This window comes from Dermochelys coriacea, chromosome 7, assembly GCF_009764565.3.
Source record: "Dermochelys coriacea isolate rDerCor1 chromosome 7, rDerCor1.pri.v4, whole genome shotgun sequence".
In the NCBI taxonomy this organism is placed as follows: Eukaryota; Metazoa; Chordata; order Testudines; family Dermochelyidae; genus Dermochelys; species Dermochelys coriacea.
The window spans coordinates 101,261,282-101,279,095 of NC_050074.1; positions in this window are offsets into that span (position 1 = coordinate 101,261,282).

The following is a 17,814-nucleotide window of genomic DNA, read 5'->3' on the forward strand; positions in this document are numbered from 1 at the left end:
GCCATTATACATTCATATATTAGTTTTTGGAAAACTGATGACACATCCAAAGATTCTGCTAACTAATACTGAACACAAATATTTTAGCCCTCAATGTGTGATGTCCGATAAGTAGATAAACAAAGGAGTAAAGAAAACCAAAAACAAAAAATGGTTTTGTCAAGTATGGATCTGATTCTGAGCTCCTTGAAGTCAGTGACAATTTTTCCATGAGCTTTGGATGAGACCATGAACTTGAAATTTAGGGCCCAATTCCCCACTCTATTATGCCAATTTTACACTAGCATATGTCCACTAAGGCCATACTGTATATTCTGGAATAACTGGTGTGGGAGGCCTGCTTCCAGGCACTACAGCAATACAAACAGTAAATTATAACATCAACTGACATATAAGATAAACATGAAAGCATATGCTAATTAAATGAATAGAGTAATATGAGTTTTGTTCTGTCATTATAAGATGCCTACTTAAAACATAAAGATTTCAAAATGCTGAGCTTCGTATTAATGACATATAATATGATACAAAGTTCAGTGCGTCTGTTTCTCTCCTCATTTTCTGCCATCTGCATGTATCTGTAGATAAATGTATTGAATGTAATAGGATCTATCAGCTTACTGTATTTTTAATTTACACACAGAAAACTCAGCTTATGTAACTTTTTTTTGGTGCACTTGACACTATTTCAGTAGTTATGAGTTCATTTTTCACAATACAAGATTGGTTTTGCACATTTTGGTTTGAAGCTCTATAATCCATATGTGTAGCATGATTTAAATTGGTGCCCACAAATGTCATCTTAATTACTTGTGCTGCTGTGCAAAACAGGAAACAATTATTGAAAATATAAAAATGCTTTCAAATATTTCATAGTGTTTTTTTCCGCCTGTTTACAATCACTTTGAGTAGTATCTCTGAATCAGGCTTAAATCAGATGCATTCCACTTATTCAAAAAATAAGAAGGCTTACAGGGATGAAAGTCTGCCTGATGCCTATTGGCACTATTCCTTTTGGGTTTATTTCAAACGTTTGAATAATGAGTAGTTAAACTGTTAGCCTAACATTCAATGCAAAGAAAACAAAGAAGAAACAAATTCTGTGCTACGAATTACAAGTGCTAGAGAGAATGACATGTATGACAAACTAAGTATCTGTAAACTGGTGTGATAAAATGTTAAGTCAGCTTACACTGATTTTAGAAATACAAAGATAAAAATTTCTTAATCAAAACGAAGGAATAGAGTCTCTAAAAATATATGCCAATTATTGCAGAGCAGCCTTTTAAAGTCTTTCAAGCTTTTAAAGATTATTCAAAGCACTTGAAATGGGCTTCAATCTAATGCCTCATTTCATTGCATTAAACAGCCTAGTTAATAAAGAATCAATATATTCAAAGGGCAAGGTTATCTTTTGTCTATAAGGGGTGGTGTCATTCTGAACCTTTTATAGTTCAAATGCTGAAAAAGACCTCATGAAATCCATACTCATCAAGTGGGTCAACTAGAGCAATAAAAAGGCCTCTGAAAGAATGGCTGCCCTCCTTTAAAACAACTGTAAGTCTTATCTACCTCACATAGTGTTCCCAAATAATCAGTCAGAAAATGTCAATTTCTCATCAAGACAAGAGGCCCCAATGATATTTTTTTTCCAGCGAATACATACAATTAAGAGAATGCAGAAAGGCACCATTGGTGATTTGTAGCTTATTATGTCACCAGCAAGCTGCGATCTAGCTCTAAGCAGATAATAAGGGTTGTTGATAACTAAAGTGTCAATATGCCAAAGAACGATTTTTGAATGTGAGCCCTTGTGCTTTTTTACCTCCCCTTGCTGATCAGAGGGGCTGATAACAGTACATCTGCCAACTGACACCACATGTTGTACCTCACAATTAATGCAATGAATAAATAGCACAAAAGAGTTTGGATTCTTTATACTCTTTGAGACAATTCCCTGTTTTACCCTTCAAGGATTTCTTTTATGTTTGAATAAGGTTGCTTTTAATGAAATTTAAACTCATCAGAGGAAATCAAAAACCTCAAATCAGATTACAAATTGATTTTTTGGTCACTTGTCATTATACAATGTATTGCCATAAGTTTTATGGGGAGGAGGGGAGGGGAGTCAAGGCACCAGAGTCTTGAATCAGAGTATGCAAACAATCTTTAAAATAAACATACTAACAAGAGTTGTAAACACTGTCCTATAAGCAATTAAAAGTTTGAAAAAGTTAGCATGTGTATATCATTTTCAAAAAGAAAAGATGCTTTATTGCTTTTACTAATAAAAATTCACAGAACAACAAATTATTCAAGGAATTCAGGGCTATACCATGACTTAAGTCATACTTTATTCCTTCTCATAATGTCTATTTTCTCATTCATATTTTTAAGATCTATATTTATGTATAAGAAATTCAATTTATCACATCCATATCTAAGAGTTAAGTCAAAACTACTTTGTGGAAAATCTAATGCCTCATTACATTCACAGTGTTCTACTCTGACGTGGCCAGCTGAAATATTAAACCAGCACTGTATAGTATACCTTGAAGCTGTTTTGACTGCTTACCCATTTCACAGTGTTGGAGACTTATTCAATTAAAATATTCTTGAATGGTCATATTATATTATTTTTACTTTTTGTTTATGTGACTATGGATATTGTAAGGGCATCTTGTAAATCAGTTATGGCGTTTACATGGTCACATACTGCTATCTTGGTAGAATTATGGTGCTTATAAATGCATGGAAGAATTTCAGATACAAGTTTTACCCTTTTATTGACTACGTGAGATTTAGCTGACATTGTTTAGTACATTTTCTTGAACAGTTTGGGAAGTTGGCTGCCTCTTCATTTCTATATATTTCTTAGCAAAAACACAACAATTAGACTGACAATTGGATGCATGGCAAATTTTGTGAATCACCCAAACAAGTTGAAAAAATCACTCTGGCAGATAGAATGCATATTCTTGTTAAAATCTTTAATACAAATTTAAAAGTTAAAACACTATTGTATAAGACTGTAACCATACTGTGACATACAGTAGGCAATTTTAAACGGTGCTCTGTTTCCATGTAGGGGAAAGGAAAAAAACAAAAACAAAAAATGTAAAATACAAAAATCATAATAAAGTTGTATCTTATGCCATCTTGTGTCTTTTATTGCTGTGCTGGGGTAAATTTATTGAGAGAGGATGGGAGAATCTCAGTTGCTCTTGGCCCTTAGTGCAGTAGGGTACAGCAGAGAGAAGGTGCATTCTGATGTCATGCATGAAAGAGTGCATATCTGTGGGGGATAGATTGGGGTGTGTGTGTGTGTGTGGGGAGGGGGGTGATGGACAAGCCCCTAGCATCTCAAAGCAGTTCTCAGATTTTTCTGGAGTGCTCCTCTCTGGCCATCACTGCTCAGGTTCCAAGGTAAGCTTTAATCCCCTCCACTCCCACTTGGAATCACTTTCATAGCTATCCCCATTGCACTGTTGCCCCCACTAAAACCAGCTTGAAAGGCTGGGGAGGTATAAGATGAGGTCTTCCCTATGGTATGTAACAAGGCCAAGCATCCCAAAGCAGTTCTCAATCCGTTCTGTGATTGCTTGGCTCTGGCCATTGCTGTTCCAGTTCTGAGATAGAGAAAACAATTGCTGCATTGCTTGCTTGGTAGCCACAGAAGTATTATTAAAAAAACAACAACACATAGTAAGAATAGTATTGGAATTAAAACACATTTTTTCAAGTATGCTGTTTTACAAGGTCATTCTGCCACCTCAACTGCGAAAATATGAACCAACATGGCCGCTCCCTGTCATGCACAACTGTTTGCCTTAGTCATGAAGGCACAGTTCATGTGAAGTGTTCATGTACAGTACAACTAATTTCCTTCCAGGAGATGTAATCAACAAAGGGAGAATAATCTCAACCTACAGGTCACGGAAAAATTGCATAAAAAGGTGTTACATTAATTAGGCCAGAAAGAACCAAAATATTGGTGAATGCAATTTCCGTACTAATCAATTAGCAAATGAATGAGGGTATCAATATTTTTAAGTATGTCTTTTGTACCAAATAAAAATGAAGGTACATAGGATAAACATTCTGTCACTTATGTGAAATGTTTATCTTCCGTGTCTATCAACCTCTCTCTTTCAACAATCAAAGAATTCAGTAATGATCAAAACTAACAATGTCGAAATACCATTATCATAACATACCCAAACCAACTAAACCCCCTCACTTAACCCACCCCCTCAGAAATGGCCTGCGTAAACTTAGATAAGGCTGAGCAGCACACAATTAACAGACTCGGGTTCTGTAGGTCCAAGGGAAGAATCCAATTCCAGCGTTTAGAGCCATCTACTACAATCACTGCTTCAAACCCTCATATGAACAAATCCAAGTGATCTCAATAGATAGGTGATTGCTAAAACACTCAAGGCCCAAACTACATAAAAAAAGTATATATTAAAGTCAGCACTTCTAATTACACCTGAAAATGAAATGGAAGTCATTACAATCTGTGGACTAGAGGAGTAATGTGTTCTTTATGTGAAAAATTTCGAAGCATAAACTAATCTGCAGGAGACAAAGCAAGGAATAATAGAACCAAGATCTGCATCTGATAGGAAAGATTGCCATCTCTGAGCCGAGCAAAGATGGGAAAAGTTTTATTGACTACTTGTCCTTTCTGGAGCTCCAGACACAGGCAGACATCCCATAAGTGTCCTAGACCCCAAGTAACAAAAGGTAGCACACCAGTTCAGCTGAAGAAACAGATATGCCCTTCACTATTTCCTCTGGTTATTTTTCCCAACCCACCGTCATCATCACAGGGTTATTAGGACTGAGCCTCAACTAGCTGGTTCTTAATCAAACCTCACTCTCAGCCAGACTCAAAGAAAGCTGGATGACGACCACAGCTAACTGATGAAATGGCAACAAAGGTGAATGTCATAAGGATATCAACGACACTGCCAACCAGTTTCACAATATCTCCTCTTCCCCTGCACATACACACTGAACGAGGAAAGAACCCATTTCAGAAGCACAGAACATTGCATGATCCCACATGAGAAATCCCATCACTTAGTACTAATCTTTGAGAAAGTAACAGAGCCAATCTGTTTATTAGAAGATGGTGAGATTGAAAGAGATGTGAAGATGGAAGTGCATATAGGTTTGGGGTAGACAGACAGTGGATGCCACAAACATATGTGAAGGTAATCAGCTCCCAACCAAGAAGGCAGGAAACTACAAAGCAAGGAAAGTCCGGACACTAAGGGAGTTCAAGTGAAACTGTTTTGCAGAGGGTAATTAATGTGTGGAATGACCTAATTAACATGTGGAAGCTGCAATTGTGAACATATTCAAAAAAGTATTACAGGAGCACTTAGAGGAAAAATATATTACATGTACCAATGTTAGACAGATTTAGATAGACCTCAAGGCTTCTTTCCTTCCTGAAATATTACAATATCATTAATTCTATAATGATCTTTGTCCTCCACAATTATATAAATATTGCAGGCATTTTGGACAGTGATCATATATATGTTCAGAGGCATTATTGTTTATTGTCTCTGTTCTCATCAAATGCTGAAGAAGTAGGAAGAAGTGGTCTAGGAATACAACATAAACAAATAAAACACCAAAAACAATTATTTCTAAAGATAAACAAAAATATGGCAAGTACTCTGTGTTCCGTGGAACTTCATGTTGACTAGAGCTACTGTGAGAAAAGAGGATAGTATTTACTGTTGCATCTGTGGCTGTGGGGGAGCACGGAAGTCAGTGAATGGAAAAATAATCTGTGAAATAACCATTGTGAAAAATGAGAGCATTAAATTTAGAAAATTGTTGTTTTTTTAAAATAAAGAGATCAGTTGGACTGGCTATTTTCATTTTGAATGAGGAGATCTTCTGGTTTTCCAGTGCATGGAGATACTGCTTGCAGCTCCATCATTAAACTAAGTTCTCAATAGCTATGTTGAACAGTACAAGGAATGATGGAGTTAGTGCGTTTATTAAATCAATGTTTAAAGACGTATAAAAATGTAACAACTCTTGGATAAAAGGAGAAGCTGCTAGTGCCACAGAGGCTAAGGAGATTGTGCTTTATGCCGTCACTGAATTTCTGACTTTGGATATTTCCTTAGTGCACAATGATTTCTTAAGTTGAGTCTGTCCATTCTAAGCCATAATCAAATAGTGATTCAGTGCTAATAATTTCAGATCTCGCACAAATGTTAAATTCACCAAAGATGACTTATACAATAGGAAGGAAATGTTATACTATAGCTTCCAGGAATTTCTACCTTTGGTGTAGCCTCTTGTGATTTCCACCATTCTCTTAAGGCAAAAATCCATAAAAATAGCTTAGAGAATAATAAGCAACTGAACTCTGATATGAGAGCAAAGTGAGAGCAGAGTCAAAGGGGGAAGAGGAATCTATAAAATAAAGGTAATGTTTGTTTATAGGAAATACTTCACATGGGGAATTAATTGAGCACAATTCATACATTCAAATTTATATATTTGCATTAGTAAACTTGGATTAAATACTTTGTTATACGACACAGATAGTTATGAAATCCAGTTGTTGTCAGTATATCTTATTTGAACTGCAATGTCTGCTTTACTTATATTTATATTATGATATGTGACAGGGTCAGGCCAGATGGCCGCAGGAGAGTGATAGAAGGTAGATACATTAGCCCCAGATTAAGCAGGTCCCTTTCCCCTGAGTAAGATAATGGGCTGTTCCAGAACAATCAGGAAGTTGCTGGAACCAATTAAGGCAGGCTAATTAGGACATCTGCAGCCAATTAAGAAGCTACCAGAATCAATTAGGACAGGCAGGCTAATCAGGGCACCTGGTTTTAAAAGGACCTCACTTCAGTTAGTGAGGTGCATGTGAGGAGCTGGGAGCAAGGTGCGCGCAAGAAGCTGAGAGTGAGTAGGCGTACTGTTGGAGGACTGAGAAGTACAAGCATTATCAGATATCAGGAGGAATGTCCTGTTGTGTGGACAAAGAAAGGTGTTGGGAGGAGGCCATGGGAAAGTAGTCCAGGAGTTGTAGGTGTCATGCAGCTGTTGCAGGCAACAGCAGTGGAGCTGCCGCCGAATTGCCGCTGCACCCGGAAGAGTGGTGGAGCTGCCGCCCAAAAGCCACCAAATTGCCGCTGCAGGACATGGACTGCCACCCCTAGCACCTGCTTGGAGAGCTGGTGCCTGGAGCCAGCCCCGGTTACAGGAGACACTACAGACAGCTGCAATCCACAGGGCCCTGGGCTGGAACCCAGAGTAGAGGATGGACCGGGGTTCCCCCATCCCCTCAACTCCCTATTTCATATAAGAGGAGTTGATTTGGACTGTGGGTCCCAGCAGAGGGGAAGGTCTCTGGCCTGTCCCCTGACCCACTAGGTGGGCCAGCAGAGACTGCAGGGATTGTTCTCCTCCTTTTCCCCATGCTGGCCAGTGAGGAGGTTAGCCAAGTGAACGGCAGGTTTGTGCCACTAACAAAAGGAGCCAAACTAAGGACTGCCATGAACCTCTGAGGCAAACAAATCCGCCAGAAAGCGCAAAACTCACCAAGGCAGGTAGTAAATAGAGGCCCCAAGAAGATCACGGCTCCATTGTGGTAGCCTCTATTACGTACATACCTAGTAAAAGTCAGTCCCTGACCCAAAGAGTTTAAAATTTGAATAGAGAAGACAGACAAAGGGTAGGAGAAAGGGTATTTGTATCCCCATTTTACAGATAGGGAAACTGAGGCACAGGGTAGTTTAGGTGGTTTACCTAAGGTAACAAAGAAAGTCTGTGACAGAGCCAGCAACTGAGCCCAGATCTCCTGAGTTCATGTCCATTGCTTTACTAGCCAGGTCATCCCTCCTTTCATCTTGAACTTTACTGAACAAATCTAGTTCAGTGCTCTGTAAGAAATGCCATATGATACCAAGCAGAATAATCAGTTTCCAATTTCAAATTCCATTGCTTGTTTACTTCACTGATCAGATCCAGGAGTGCTGTAGATGGAGGACATGCATTAAGCTACTACGAATAGACATAGCCACACATCACTCTGCACAGACACTTGTTGGACAGTCACAAGTGACATTAACTGAGTTATGAAGGAGCTCAATCCAGCTTTTCTTGGACAAGGTGAATTATAACAGCACAAGCTGTGTGTATAGAAAGGTTGCATAAGCAAAAAAAAAAAACTCCTTCATAAAGGTTTAATTCCCCCTCCTGCCTAGATTCAGATTTCATAACCCATGCAAGTAGCCTTTGCTTAAGATCCTACCTAACTCTTCATGTGTGGTGGTGACAATTCGAGTGTTTGTGGGATGGACATAGTGGTTTGTGTATGAGAAGAGGAGGTGGAGATAAAGTTCATACAATTAAGATAGAGGCAGACGGTAGTTGCACTGGGTGAATGTGGAGGTAATAGTGGTTTCTGTAGGGAGGGGAAGAGGATTGTAAACATAGAGAAGGAGTTATGTGATGCAGACCAAATGCTAAAGAAGGATGAACAGAAAATGTTCAAAATCAGACTATAATCTTTAATGTATGCATTACTTAAGCATCAAAGTAGAACAGTGGATTAAAGTCACATCTCTCTAACTGGGGCTCAAATCCTAAGTGAAAATGAATGTGGTGGTCTCCACTTAGTCCATATTGAATGGTGGTTCACATAAGAGAACCACTACACTGCTAATCACAGGTATAATTCTTGACCATACTTTAGAGCATAACATTCATTCAAAACATTTGAACAGGAATAATATAAAAAATAAAAACAGGAACAGAGGTACTGCTGAAAAATTTATTTACTGCAAAATTCAATTTCATCACAGCCAAAAATCAATCCTGAATTCCTGCTTGCAGAACTCACACTGATGGCACATATATGTAAGCAGTGGAAGGTCCAGATCATAAAATAATACCATAGCTGAGTTTGCCACCAGATTGATTGTGTGGGGAGCAGAGTTAGGAAACAAAGGGAGAAGAATGGCACTAGACTTTTATGCCACAGCAAATTGTATAGTAAATGGGGATCTTTCATGGGGTCTCCAGCGGGCCAGGATTTGATGTCCCTGATAGAATGCCAGGTGTTGTATGGCTGAGCCAAGTGCTATAGGCACGTCAGTTGCTAAAGCCTTAGAGTCCCTAATGTGATGAATCCCAATACACCCACACACCACCTGCCTTCAACCCCATACTCCACTAGACCTCTGTGACCCACTTCTCCCAGATGCCTAAGTGCCACAGAACCTCCCCTGCTGGCAACCTATCACATCACACTCCACAGCAGGAGGAGAAAATGAACAGCAGAGTCACCCCAGCAGATTCACCACACTGCCTCCTGCTGACCTATCACTGCTCAGCCAATTCATCACAACATGCTGTACACTATGTTTGCTGAAGAAACAGAATGATATTGTCTTCATTGGTGGAGATAAATGGAGGGAACCTGCTATTGAATTCTACAGAAGTTGAACTAGACCAACAAAACCACAATCATCTTTATAAGACAGACACATTTTCTCAAAACACAGCTTGGAACTTGGGGTGTAGTGAGACAGATGAAAACATATTGTGATTTTGCATTTTCTTACAGAAGGGTATGTTGCCGAGGGACTGAAGGCCTGTTCAACATCTAGAATTCTCATTAAACTCTGTTTTCTTTTTGGTCCACAATGGCATGTCTGCATGACTTAGGGACCGACTACTTGTTCAAGTGATATTGCCACATTATTTCCCAAATCAGTCTAAGCTCCCCAAAAGCTGTCATTGCAATTTGAATGTTATTACACAGAATGTTTCTTGTTTGGTTTATGTTACAACTGAGTGAAAATCAAGCCTACCACAGTAGGTCAGCAAAATCAACAATAAGACAGACAAGAATTACCTGCGGTACCTCCTCCCTCCACCACTTGCATTCAGCATGAAGGACTAGTACCAGGAGATGGGAATAAAAGGAGACTGAGTCAGACAAGACTTTTAATTAAATAGTAGTGTTACTGTAAACATGCTTGTATTTGTCAGCTTATATTCCGTTCTTCCGTAGTACAAAGAAGGGAGATTACAGATACAGCAGACAGCATCTTATCAAATGCTTTACAATGTTTTAATGCTATATTTGTTTCTGCTAACCTGAACTTTTGTGATTTTCAGTAGGTGTCATGTGTAGTCAATATGGATGGGAGAACCTTAAAAGGTTGTTAGTTCTGCAGTACACTGGAACCTTTCAAAAAGTTCTGTTTATCAAAACATAAAAAGAAATGAACACTGTTTTTCATGGGGAAATTACTCATAAGGCTTTTAGTTTTCAGTTCTAAACCAATATTTACTGGTGAAAGTTTGCTGATATAAAGTTGCAGACTCACTGCTTAATACAGGTTTAGGCTGAACCTCCTTTTCCAGATTTGTTATACTACTTCTGATCTGCACTTCCTCTAATGGTAACCTTTCCAATACTCCTCATCAATTCCCCACTGAGAAGGGAACTGGTCTGACACTTTGAAACAACACAGGTTCAGAGCAGCACTTTAAAAGATAAATAATGTCCTGAAAACACTTCTTTATGGTATGGCAAATGTATCAAAAAAACCTGCCTTCAGTGACTGGCAGATGTCAAAACAGAAACTATAATTGCTCCAAAAATAATAAACATGTATTAGTGCCATTCAGTAAATAGATCATTTTACATTTTGTATTGTGAAACAATAAAGGCCACTAAAAACATGTTCATACCACTGTCCCTTTGCCTAAATGGCTCCTTTAAGGGTGTGGTTCTGGTCTTGCCTATATCTGTCATTGACATCAATGGAGTTACACAAGCCGTATTTCAGAGTGGTAGTCATGTTAGTCTGTATCAGCAAAAACAATGAGGAGTCCTTGTGGCACCTTAGAGACTAACAAATGTATTTATTTATTGGCTCGTATCATTCCACTGAGAGAGAAAGATAGAGAGTAAATAGAGGTCCTGATGAGATCCCCCGCCCCTCCTCCTTACAGATATCCTCCAGGATTTTTCTGGTAGTTTTCCCCTCATAGAATGAGCTGTAGGCCCCTCTGCCAAACCTGGGTGATCTTGAGAAGCCCACAGAAGGCCATGACCATCAGTGAGGAAGCCCTTTGCCTCTACAATATCTCTTCCGCACCTCCTTGCCTGAAGCGCTTCCTCCTGCTTTTTGCACGTTTTCAGAATCAGTGCCCTGCAGGAGTCTTCTTGCTCCCTGCAGTTTGTCTACAGCCCTAGTTCCAGTTTCCTGGGCTTCCCTTCTTCTCTTTTTATCCTGATATTCCTAGTTCAACCCAGGTGTTGCTTGTCTTGTAATCAGGATTTGCTTAGCTACAGGCTCTCCAGCCCACGGGGCAAGTCATCTTGTTACATACTGTAACACACACACACACACACACCCCCCTTACAACCTTCCCCATCCCAGGACAAGTTCTTCAGTCTTCACCTACGCTTTCTGCTTTGTGACTGTGAGGTCTGAGCCCTAACAATCTCCAGCTCAGTAACCATAATGAGCAGGTGATCTCTTTCTTCTAAAGTGGCCTGATGCTCCTCAGCTAGCTTGTCTCCTTCTTTCAGGGTCAGCTGCCTGGCTTCTATGGTTGTCAGTTTCTTCTGGTACTTCTCCTTCAAGGATATATAACCACTAATGTCTTCTCCTTTCAGCTCAGTGTTAATTGATTCATCAGCTGTAGGGGACACTCCCATAACTGCCACATCAATGCTTGTGCTCCTCCCACAAACATTGGTGTTTTCCTGCCCTTCATGCAGAGTTTCCATGACCAGATCTTTCCAAGGCTGGTTTTCTCTTCGGCCCAGTGTCCTTTTTCGGCACCCCTAGACCCATCTGCTCACCAACAGTAGGAACGACTCCATCCATTCCCACTCAGCTTATTGCTTTTGCCTCTGGCCCTTGGAAATGGCAGACTTCTGAGACCACACAAGCAACGGTTCCATGTTTTAATTCTCTCCCCAGAAGAGAGGTTTATTCCGTAGTGCAGGCGTTTCAGGAAATCATTAATCCCTCCCCAACCCCCTATCAGTCACTATTCTCTTCCAGACTCCCAGTGGAGAGCTGCCTACACTCCACAGGTCTCCATCTACCCTGAAAAAATGGCTCATATTTCACTTCTTCCTGACCCTATCAGGCCTTGCTTCTACCCAACAGTTCTAATGAACCCTGCTCTACAAGCCCCAAAATTCTATTGATTTGAGGGCACACCAGATACAGGTCAGAGACGGGACATGAAACCTTCTTAAAGGCACAGTTCACCCTGTGACATAGCCTAACGGATTACCAAAATTTTTCTGTGGGAAAAAAAAATCAGTATTTTCTAAATCCCACAGTTGGACACCCCAGCCTGGCCCATCATTTATGCTTCACGACTGAGTCACAACACACCCAGGGTGTGATAATATCCCAGCAAGATACCTTCTCATTTCTCCTAATGGTCCAAATTCCATAGCCATGGCAAGTTAGCTATGTCAGTACATACAGTACCAAACTCTGTTCTCAATTATACTGCTGTAAATCAGGTGTAAATCAATGCATAACAATGTTACTGAATGCAGAATTTGGCCAGAACTATTCATTAAACATTGCAATGCTCAACTATAATAAAAGACTGACTCTTCAAGAAGGCTTTTTAAATGTATTTTTTCTAATTGAACTAATCAATGTATTGATATGAACAACCGATGAACTGTGCTGACTTAAAATACTAGGACAATATCAACGCAGTATGTAACAAAGATAGTTTTGTGTATATGTGTGTGTGTGCTGGGGGAGGGTGGTACCCTTAGAATGGTTTTATCTAACAAGAATCAATATTTAAGATTATGTAATGTTCATGCCAATTCGCAGTAGCTGCTAAACCAAGGACAAGGACTGAGTAATTTATAATGTAAGGACTCCACTTTCTGAGTAGAAAATAAAGATTTAAGCTTTTTATCCTGTGCTGAACTTTTCTCTTCCATTGTTAACGGTAGCTGACAAATAAACCATCTATTTTGGTTTGTGTGAACTGCTTGTACTTTGCACAGCTCCTATACTAAGTTCAAATATAAGACACAACAGAAAGAACAATTTTAGATGCTACAACAAACATTTCAGCAGTCACAACTGAGCTTCTTCCAGGTCAAATTTACATTGTTTCTGTCAGCAATTTTAATTTTTGTTTTACCTTAATAAAAATCTTGTCTTACATTCTTCTACCATCTTGATCAAAAGAGAAAGCCTTTTTATTGTCAGACTCTAATGGCTATTCTGTCCCATATTTTTAATGTGAAGATTAAATATTTATAAATTCCAAGTCAATAATACCTCCTAACTAGCATCTACAAAAGCAACATATTATGTAGCCAATGTTCACTTAAATGGAGCCACAGGTCAAAAGGTCAAATCATCAAAGTAGAACAGCGGTTAGAGAGTACATCTGTTGTCATTCTTATTAGGACAATAATTTTTCACACTGGTGTACTTATATTTGGAAGTAAACAATTACATTGATCTGAAATTTTCTTTTGTTGTGTTGAGTTTCAGTACTGTAGTGATGGGCAGGATAGATAGATAGACGCTTCACAAAGTCATAAGTATGCTGAAGCTGCTTCCACTTGACAGGGTACAATATAATTTCCAGGGAAAAGATATTTATTAGTACAACAGACGTTGGGCCTGATTCTGGCCTCCCTAATACTGGATATACTTTAGTGTAACTCCAATGACTTCATTGCAGATTTACTTTTACACTGGTGTAAATGAGATCAGAATTTGGCCCATTATGTAGAGACAATAGTAAAATTTTAAAAAGAACTAACTATGACTAATTTCTATATTTTGCCTTTGACTCAGACCCAGCAGGAAGACAGGCAATATAATAATGTTGTTTAAACAGGCCACAACTTTATTGATAGAACTCAACTAAAACTATCTGGCAACGATGGTCCAGCACAGGTCCACCCTTCTTTAATTAGCCACCAGGGCAACCCAGGAGGAGGATATGGTCAATAAACTTCCCCCATCTATAGGGGATGCTCTACCCATTCCTGATCCATGCTCAGATTACCCAGGATCTGTACACCCTTTTAACCAAGTTGGACCCAGGCACAGTTACAACCACCAGATCAATATTAACACTAGCCTCCAGGCTGCTCAAAAGAGAAGGAAGAATAAACTCATGAACACAGACTAATTGGCAACAAGGGGAAAATTCTTTCCTTGCTCCTGTAAAGTTTAATTCTCCCAGTATAGTAAGAAACCTAATCCAGAAGAGGGAAGGGAGAGGTCATAGGACAACAAATGGCATCCACAAGAAGGAAAGGGGCTTGCTTGCCCCTAAATTGGCCATGATGCTGATGGGACACTCCCCACTACTCATTCCAAGCTCTCCATCGCACTATCTTAAGCTCTCTCAGCATACAGCAGAGGTAATGCTCTGGAGAAAGGGAACTACTTCAAAGAACTTGCCAGCATCACACTGCTAGAGAAAGTTGGGCTAGGAGGGGGAGAAGCACATGCTGGGACTCCAAGGCTGTTCTTCCCCTGCAATGCAGGTTCCCTCAGCATTGAGGTTGCAAGGTGCATTCTCTACCCCACCTGGAAATGTAGTCAGTACCTATTTTTAATTACATCACTAATTTTGGTAAAGCATAGTTCATAAAGTTTGGGTTCTCTTGCTAACTCATAGATGAGAGGATAATTATGGATATTTTCATTAAAGAATCAAAACGTACTGTAGCTTTGTTTGCTACTTCTAGGAACAGAATTTGCCATACCTACATATGGCCTAGGCCACATAGCTGGTATCCCACCTACTATAAAGACCAATAAATAAAGGCTTTGGAGAGAAGTGAAGAAAATCACAACGCAGCTTGCCTGTGAAGAGGAAAGTCCTTTCTTGCTTCTGCAGATGATCAGTTTATTATGCCTGAAGCACAAAATTTAGGGTTTAGTAGCCGACACTGTGGCTTGTTCCATGGCAAGCCTAGGGGGTAGACGCTGTTCCCATCATCTGATGGAACAATTAGGAAGAAATCTCCATTAATTTTAAACTTATTTCCTCTTCCTTAGACTCTCCTACAGGTTTTCCCTCAGAAGGGGCTGATCAGACCCAGGGATCATAAAAACTATCTAGCACTTTTTAGAAAAGAGCAATTATATTTGCCTTGATGATCTCCTGTAGCAGTGAATTCCACAGGTTGGATATACATTGTGTAAAGAAGTATTGCTTTGATTAGTTCTAAATTCCCTACCGTTTAATTTAAAAAGTATCTAAAAAGAAAAAAAAAATGGTCTTGCAGCCAGTGTTCCCTCTAAGCTGTGCGGCTGCCCAAGAGTCAACCAAGTGCCGTGCACTGGATGAGCAGAGCCGTGCACATCCGTCATGTGTTCAGGTGCCCCACCCTCTGCTGCTCTGCAGCCATGTTGCTCCTGCCCTCTGCCTTGGAGTCCTTGGCCAGCTGCTCCTGGCACCCTCCTGCTTGCTGTGCAGAGTGGGGCGAGAGGGGGCGCTGATGTCAGGGTGTTCCCGTCCCCCACCCCCCAGCCACATACCCCATCTCTGCAGATGGGGGGAGAGGGGAGGGGGAACAGAGCTCAGGAGCAGGACCGGAGCTACTGGCAGCTGCTGCGGTGTGAATGAGCCTCCTGGTGAGTGCCGCTGTGCTTAAAGAGACAGCGCACGATCTACCCTTCCCAAGCAGCCAACACACACGCTGTCTCTGTGTCTCTCTTACATATACACACACACCCTGTCACACACACAGTCTCTCTCTCACACAAGCATACACACACCCTATCACACATACTGTCTCTCTCTCACACAAGCATATACACACAGTCTCTCTTTCACTCTCACCTCCCAACACATACTTGTGTTATTTTAGTTGTTATTATTTCTTGGTATTTCCTGCAATGCACATATATTCTCTGTAATTTTATTCTTTCAAATTGCTGTTATTTTAGTTTTTTGACTGGCCTATGTATTTCACAGTTTTATTTCTCTCTTATGCCTAAATTTTATTCTTTGCTTATTGAGTTCTAAGATGCCTAACCTGTCCTGGCTGGAGTAATTGTACATATGGTAACTTTTAAATATTATATATATATTATATTATATCTATATATTTTTGTTTCTACTGGTGTCGCACATCTGCACATGACCTTGATATTGGTGCACATAACAAAATTCATTCTGCACATGGATAGAAAAAATTAGAGGGAACATTGCTTGCAGCCTTCTTTGAAAGATTGGTATAGTCTCAGAAAGTCTTTTTTCTTCTTCTTGTTTTTCAGATACTATCTAGCCTCAGAAACTCTGGTGATTAGAGAATTAGTGACATGAGACACCACAAAAGTCAAGGTAATGAATGCTGAGCACTTGGGATGGGAAATGATTTTTAGTCAGACTGTCTAAAACTCTATTTTTTGTTTATAACTTTTAAACTTCACTGACCAATTAACATTTTGGATTTTAGACACCTTTGCTAAAGAGTCAACACCCCAACCCTTCAGTTATAACATGCTCTGAGATCACCAAGAAAAATCAGAACAAATTGACATTCAGGATATTTCCAAGATAGAAAAATAAACAAAGACTTATAGGGGAAAAAAATACTTGTCAGGCCATTTATACATCATATAAAAACATGAAAAAAGAGCAAAAGGCCGATTAAAAAATAGTATTAAGACAAAACAAAACAAACTTTGCAGGCCATTATTAATAGATTAGCTCCTTTATCTGTTAGGTCAGAGTAAGGAGAAGGGACTGACTAATTTGCTCTCTACTGTTTTATCTAAAGTACTTAAATGACTCTGTCACCATAGTATCTGGGCTTCTCAAAAATCTTTAATATATTTATCCTCACACCACCCTTTTGATGTAGAGGAATCCATTTTTTCCATATAAGGAACCAAGGTACAGAGAAACTGAAGGCAGGTCTACACTACATCCGGGATCGATGCTTTGAGATCTATCCACTGGCAGTTGATTTAGCGGGTCTAATAAAGATGCGCCAAATCGACTGCAGATTGCTCTCCAGTCGACAGCCTGTACTCTACCCCTGACAATAAGAGTAAGGTAAGTTGACAGAAGAAAATCTCCCATCGACTCCCCGCAGTGTAGACCCCGTGGTAACTCGACCTAAGGTACGTCGACTGCAGCTACGTTATTCACGTAGCTGGAGTTGCGTAGCATAGGTTGACTTACTACGGTAGTGTAGACATAGCCTAAGTGACTTGTCCAAGTTTGTGTCAGAGAAGGGAATTGAATCTAAATCTTCCAAGTTCAAGCATAGCATTCTTAACTTTGAATGCCTCAGAAAAGGCCTCTGTACTCTCTCTCTTTTCAACAAAGAATCACAGACCTATATGACTAAAGGATAGTTGTATGTTTCTCCAAAGGTCAATGTGTCTTAAACTTGACCTAGTGACCCACATGCTGGTTACTAATTTTTGATTTTGCTATTATTTTTTTAGAAGGGTCTTCTGCAGTGGGGTGCTTTGCCAGCACAAAGCATTTTTAAAGCAAACATCATGAAAAACATCACATCTATGGTTTAAAGTCAGTCACATAAAGGCACATAACACCAAAAGCAGATCTTACAACTGAAAGATTCACAGAGCTGCCATTGCTAACTCCACTTCAGTTTTGTCAAAAAGCCCGCTTCACCATAACACACTTCATTTTATTAGTGGGTTGGCACAAACAGGAGAGGTGAGAGCAGCTACAGGATCATTTGTCTGGCATGCTGGAAGAAATCCATGAGGCAATGGATGCATTTGAATTAGG